The sequence below is a fragment of the Notothenia rossii genome (genome assembly GCF_949606895.1).
Source record: "Notothenia rossii genome assembly, chromosome: 7".
NCBI classification, from domain to species: domain Eukaryota; kingdom Metazoa; phylum Chordata; class Actinopteri; order Perciformes; family Nototheniidae; genus Notothenia; species Notothenia rossii.
In genome coordinates, this window is record NC_136905.1 from 55,859,305 (window position 1) to 55,866,908 (window position 7,604).

General features: G+C 45.0%; 1 long non-coding RNA gene across 1 annotated transcript; it reads right to left on the reverse strand.

Moving 5' to 3' along the window:
- Positions 1-3,474: 3,474 nt before the first annotated feature.
- On the reverse strand, positions 3,475-6,393 carry LOC307013825. Its single transcript, XR_013801080.1, has 3 exons — positions 4,374-6,393; positions 4,165-4,244; positions 3,475-4,055 (listed from the first exon to the last, which is right to left on the reverse strand). It is a non-coding gene; the product is annotated as an uncharacterized lncRNA (long non-coding RNA).
- Between the last annotated feature and the right edge of the window lie 1,211 nt (positions 6,394-7,604).

The following is a 7,604-nucleotide window of genomic DNA, read 5'->3' on the forward strand; positions in this document are numbered from 1 at the left end:
TAATATAATAAACAATTCTAAAAAAAAGATAAAAAGTTACATAATTTTCAAAAATACAGATCAATAACAAATCAAATCAACAAATCAAATCCTGTAGCAGTTCTTAGGATTTAGCAGCCACGGACAATCCTTTGCATCCATCTGCTCCACGCAACGCACTGTTGCACACCTGACGCGTCATCAGAACGCAACTCCTACTGCTTCTCTTACACTCTCCCCCGCTCACCTACACTCCCAGCTGCACGGAATACCTGGAGCGGATCCCACTCCCCTCCGCCTCCCAACACATATAACAAGCCATTTCTCCCCACCATCAAGCCCCCCTCCTCTGCTCCACTGCCCCCCCTCTCATGGCCACCCCCGCGCTGCTAACCTAGACAACCTCATACCTCTCCAGCCTGCCACCACCCCTACAACCCCCCACTGGACCAATTTTGCCCTTCTAAATATACGGTCACTCAACAATAAAGCCCACATCCTTCACGAACTCATCCTGGACAAATCCATCGACTTCCTTCTGCTCACTGAAACCTGGCAACAACCCAATGACTTCTTCTCGCTTAATCAAACATCCCCCCCTGGTTTTAATTACATCACTAAACCCCGCCCCTCACGCCGTGGTGGTGGGCTGGCTGTCATCTACAACCAGAACATCCGGACTACAGAACTCACCTCAGTACCATCCTTCGAATTTCTCGCCTTCAAAACCCCTCCCTCACTGACAGTTAACCTCATTTACCGCCCCCCTAATCCACACCCCTCCTTCCTCTCTGATCTCACTGAACTCCTAACCATTGCTTCATCCCTCTCCCCACGTCTGTTACTCCTCGGCGACCTTAACAACCACATGGACTCCACCACCTGCAAACATGCTTCTGAATTTTCCTCCCTTCTGGACAATTTCTCATTAACACAACATGTCACCTTCCCCACCCACGATAAAGGACACATCCTTGACCTTGTCTGCTCCACCAACCTCACAGTACTCGACCTCCACCCCTGCCCCTTTCCCTTCTCTGACCACAAACTCATACAGTTCACCACCGCCTCCCCCGTCCGCGGCCCCCCCCCCCCCCCCCCCATCCAGGAACATCACTTTCCGTAATTTACGCTCTGTTGATCCCCAGCACCTCTCCGACCTGCTATCCTCTACTCTCCCCCTGGACTCGAAACTCAGCTCACCCGATGATCAACTCAACCACCTTAATTCAACCCTACTCGCCTCCCTCAATAGCTTGGCCCCCCTCAAAAGGAAAAATTGCACTTTTAAAACCTCCTCACCCTGGTTCACCCCTGCACTCCGTAAACTGAAGCAAACCGGCCGCCAGCTTGAACGCCTAACCATGAAATCATCCCTCACAGTTCACCATGATTCCTACAAACTCCATCTCACTACCTACAGAGACGCCCTCAATGCCGCAAAATCTGCTTACCTCTCCACCATCTTCATCGACCCCTCCCGTAACCCCAGGACCCTCTTCTCCACCGTCAACAAGCTCCTCAAACCCCATGCTGACACCCTCTCTTCCTCCACTTCCACATGCAGTTCATTCCTCCAGTTTTTCTCTGACAAAATCAATGCCATTAATCACTCCCTATCCGCTGCATCTGACACACAAACATCTCCCCCAACATCCACCGCCACAATTCCTCCCTCCATCTCCCTTGACCTCCCGAGCCCTCCTCCCCACGGCATTCTCTCCCAGTTCACTCTGGTTACCCCCCCTGAAATACTCCAACTGATCAGCTCCTCCAAACCCACAACCTGCTCGCTTGACCCTCTACCCACCCCTCTTCTGAAGTCCTGCCTCCCCGTCCTTTGCCCCTACATTGTCAACCTTTTCAACTCCTCCCTGTCCCAAGGAACCGTTCCCTCTGCCTTCAAAACTGCTGCTGTCACTCCCATCCTCAAGAAACCCGGTCTGGATCCCTCCTCCCTCAGTAATTACCGCCCCATCTCCAACCTCCGCTTTCTCTCTAAAACAATAGAACGCATCATCTCCAAACAACTCCACCGCCATCTCCAAACAAATGACCTTTTTGAACCCCTTCAGTCTGGTTTTCGTCCTCACCACAGCACAGAAACGGCACTCATCAAATTCCTCAATTCCCTCCTCACCTCTGCTGACACCGGTTCCCTCAACATCCTAATCCTCCTTGACCTCATCCTGACCATCCTGCTTACCCGACTCCGGGATATCGGTATCGAAGGTACTGCACTCAGTTGGCTCCAGTCCTACCTCTCCGACAGATCCCACTTCATCTCCCTCAACAATCACTCCTCTACCACTGCTTCAGTCACCCAAGGTGTTCCCCAAGGTTCAGTACTCGGCCCCCTCCTCTTCATCATCTACATCCTCCCCCTTGGTCAGATTCTCCGCCATCACAACCTGGACTTTCACTGCTATGCTGACGACACACAGATCTACCTCAGCACCAAATCCCCCCACAACCCCCCTCTCACACACATCGAATCCTGTCTGACTGCAATAAAATCCTGGATGCAACACAACTGCCTCAAACTCAACAGCAATAAAACTGAACTCCTCCTCATCGGCTCCAAATCCACCCTCAGCAAAACCCCCAACCTGACACTCACCATCGATGGCACCCCTGTTTCCCCCTCCACCCAGGCACGCAACCTTGGCGTGATATTCGACCCCACCCTCTCCCTTGACCCCCACATCCGCCAAGTTGTAAAAACCTCATTTTTCCACCTCCGCAATATCGCCAAACTCCGTCCCTCTCTCACCCGCCCCGCAGCTGAGCGACTCATTCACGCCTTCATCTCCTCCCTTCTTGACTATTGCAACTCACTCCTCTTCGGCATCAGCACAACATCCCTCAACAGACTCCAGCGTGTCCAGAACGCAGCCGCCAGACTCCTCACCCACACCAAATCATGGCATCACATCACCCCGGTCCTCAAAGAACTCCACTGGCTTCCCGTCTCACACCGCATTCACTACAAACTCCTGGTCCTCACCTATAAAGCCCTCCACCATCTGGCCCCCCCCTACCTCCCTGACCTCCTCATCCTCTACCAACCACCCCAGTCCCTCAGATCCACCTCAGCCGGTTTGCTCTCAATCCCCAAGGCCAAACTCCGGAGCTTCGGGGACAGAGCCTTCTCTGTGGCAGCCCCGAAGCTCTGGAACTCCCTCCCCCAAGACCTCCGTGAGTCTGATTCCCTCACCCTGTTCCAGTCCCGTCTCAAAACCCACCTCTTCAACTCTGCTTATCCTTAAACCCGCCCCTCCCCCCTCTGAACCAACATCCTCCTGACTGCTTTTCTGTTTTTGTTTTGTTTTTTGTTTTTGTTTGTGTTTTTGATCTTGTTTTGTTTGTCGACCTGACTCATAATGTAAAGCGTCTTTGGGTCTAGAAAAGCGCTATATAAATCCCATTTATTATTATTATTATTATATAAAGTATATATTGCACATAAAGCACATATTGCACATAGTTTGACGGTATTTAACAGCAGCAAGTTACACAATGTTATAATCGGGAGATAAGTTTCCATTCAGTTCGGCAAGCCTGGGCAACAACGATTAAAAGATTTCTTGCTCCCAAACCAATTGTGTATTTCATTACAAAAAGCAGTTATACGATACTATGTTTAGGCACTAATGAATTATATCCTCAAAACACACACATAAATAACAAAGGAAAATACATAATTTAATAAATCCACAATATGATAACATTTTACAGATTAATTTAATAAACTTTTACAAGACATAGGTTGATGTTATATCGGGGGGAAAAATACATATTTAAACATTTCAATTAGTCTCTGTATATTTAAGTAATGCTAGTTTATATAACAGATGAACAGATGAACAATATCCAGAAAGTAGATGCAAAAAATATATATAATTTGTGCATTTCCAACATATCCTCTGAAAGAGTGTTAGTCGTTGAGTTGAGTAGTGAGCCATTCGGTTTTTTTTCGTGGTGCGATGTCTGCTGAGAAGTCCTTGTATGCCTCGCTGACTTTGAGGACATCTGGGTCTGGCAGCTCCCCCCGCACGGCCTTGTAACGTGTACTCCTTTGAACATGTTTATATGATAATTAGGACTTTAAGAACAATTTTACACTCAGACAACAATCACAAAGTTGTAGCACTACATACAATTACTTAGGACAATATATATTACCTTACACCGTCAGCAACTGTAAACTGCTTTGGCTTAGTGGAAATGAACACCATGTCACTCACTCTGCTTGGTTTCACACCCTATTAATTACACAAAAGAATTGTCAAATTAATTGAAAAGGTCGTTGATGCAACATACTAAATCAGCTCTTGGCACAAAAGAAATACTCATTAAACCGTGGATTGGTTGTGAACACATACTGTACTTACCATGGTTCTTGGCTTCTGCCATCGCTGCTCTGTTTCAGTGCAGCTGAGGACAGGGGGTACAGCAGCCAGGTTGAGTGTGGAGTAGTGTGCAGTCTGGAGCAGCAGTGCAACATTGTGGTTGCAGAGTGCTGTTCCAGCTACACAGGAACACTTTGCCACTGCAATCTCCACAGGTGAACAGTTCTTAACACAACATGTCAGTCATTTTACATTTAGGACACTGCTTCAATACAACACAGACAAATGAGAAAGCTGAGAGCAGGCTGATCAGGCAAGTAATAGGTGTGGGAAAAGGCTAAACCATGTCAGGTTGTCAGTCACATCACATACACAGAAGTTCTGCTGTTTGGAATACTGTAATTTAAGGACATTCAAACAGATACGCTTGTATAGCCTGTCTCAGCTCTCTCAATGTATTATCTTATATTATAAGTACATAAAATAGTGTTAGTAGAACGTTGAACAGCTTAACGTAGATGTAGGGTACAAAACCAGCACTTACCTAACACTGGACAATACAAATAATTGGACCCTACATGGATTATACTAACCATTCAGTAAAGAACAGCAGCCGTCACAACCGGTTTCTGGGGTTTCCATGAAAGCAGAGACGGTTTTCAACCTCTCATTAAGAATCTTTCATGAAAGCTAAGTTTGGGTTTAGCTAATGTATTTATCATTTTACACGTGAGGGTTACAAAACGAAAATAAATCTGTAGCCCCTTCATGCTACACACACATAGCTAGCTACCAGTTGATGTGAGCAAATGTATCACTATGTAATCTGTTGCAACACGTCAACTAGCTGGGCTTATTTGAATCCTAAATCACAGCAGGTTACCTACTCTAGCCACATCAAAACCCCAGAACATGAACCTGATTGAGGCTTTGAACCGATGAACACTTTTTATTTTCCTCCCTACTCTGAGATCGTGAGGCTTTTCATGCTTTCTCATGGACCTGTAACAGCTAGCCCTGATGCTCACTCTCCCTGAAGGTAGATCTTTGTTTGAAACTGTGGGGAATTGGTTATCATTCATGTTATCCAAAAAAACGTAATAGTACATCATTAAAACGCTTTACACTGTATAAAGACTGTCAATTTGTCAAAGTTAGCCTGTAACTACAGCTTTGTTTGTCACTTACCTTCATAATTGTCAACGTAGCTGGATATGTAGCTACATCTTGAACCCCTTTTCTCTTTTGCTCCTCGGGGCTGAGCCTGCCGCTTGTACCAGCCGATGTAAATCACTGATGTTAACCCTCGGTAGGTCTTGGAGACATCGAGTGTAAAATAGTGCCTTATAATATCTATACGCTATCTCTCTCGCTATCTATTGCTATCTATGCGCTATCTATCGCTCTTCCCTCTACCGCTCTACCGTAGACCGGAAGTTTACAACCACACACTTAATGAACCGGAAGTTGATAGACGTCATCTTGTGCAACTAGCCTATTCTCCGATTCTCCCTCCGCTTCCGCGGTTTTGAACTACAGTATTGAATTTGACAGAAAACAACAATGAAACGCCAGCAGAAGAATAGTCTAATGAGTTGGGTGAAAAAAAAGACAGGAGATGTGATTTGGTTTATTCAGTAAATTAGCTCAGGATAATTGGATGTTCTGTCTACACCTGTTCATGGGCCATGGCTAGAAAGGATCCGTCTAGTGTAAATATGACGTCACGTTCTCGTTGTAACTCTCGTTGTAATCGGAGCGGCTCGGAAACACATCTACAGCAGTAACATGATGAAACATACACATTAATGCAGCAGCAATATTAATAGAGAAACATCAGACATAATAGTAAAACACTGCAAGGGAACATTTTATTGCACCAGGAGCTATCTTGGGACTTTTACTGCGACAACGTTGACTTGCCTGTGAATAAAAAATAAACCATAGTGTTGGTGATCTACAGTGCTGTTGTCATTCTTCTTTGAACACCAGCAAGACCGCTAACACCCTATTTCAACAATCACACTCCCTGTCATTGACATAATTAATAGATAGTTTAGCTTCTCGCCAGTGGCGGCCGGCCCATAGGGGCGCTAGAGGCGCCACCCCACCTCTTCCCACATACAAATATATATATATATATATATATATATATATATATATATATATATATATATATATATATATATATATATATATATATATATATATTAAATAAAAAATAAATAAAAAATATATATATATATTTCAAAAATATATATTTTTTTAATTTTTAATGAACAAGGTAAATATCATACAATTGGTATCAGTAAAATGTATAATCTACAATAAAATCTTGTTTAAAATTGTGTTACGATGTCTAAAGTTACTGATAAGTCACATGTTTCCTGCCTGGCCTTGCCCTTGGCATTAGTTTATCATTACGGGGCGCTGCCCCCGAGCCAAACAGCAGCAACCAGCACGTTGCAAAAGTGTCAATTGTAAACTGTGCCGCCGAAACATAATTTCAGCCAATCAGCGCCGTCAAATATTTTGGTCACGAGAGCGCTCACGTTGGCGCCCACGCTGCTTACGTGCGTTGACGTGAGTGGTTTTTTAGACTCGTGAGGAACTGGGGTAGTATCTCTAGTAACGCAGTGTAGGCGGAGCCGTGAAGTCATCTTCAATGAGCTCCCCAGAAAAACAACACAGCCGTTAGTTCTTAGCACTCAGAGCTCACAGCTCTTCATATCTGTTCAGAAACTAGACAAAACACATACTGTCTGTGTCATGGCGAATACAGTCGCTGGTTTATTTATGTCTGTATAGGCCGTTGTTGTGAGTGTGGACGGTCGGAGCATTTACAACGTTAGCTTAGCCAAATCTCCATTAGAAAACACGCATTTTAAAAGGTTTTTCGCCTACCGTCGGTCTGCAGACTTGTCAAAGCCGTAATTCATGGTTTTTACTATCCGGTATCAGTATGTTGTTACTTCGGCATTATTTTGAAACGGTATTACAATTAAATCACGGTCAAATATGTTCATCTTGTTGTAGTTGTAGCCCCCTTGACAGCGATTCTCTCTCTAGTTTAGACTGCGGTCAAGCCAGCCTCCACTCGGAAAAACCTAGTCAAGCCAGCCCTCACGTGATATTGCGGTGCGCGAATATCCTATGCATTACGGTAGAGTCAAAAAAAATCCTCCCTCTGTGTTTAGATGAGAATAAAACTAAAACTGTCCAGTATCAAAGACTCATTTCACTTCAGGGTGATAGCAGGACATCCCATCTAGT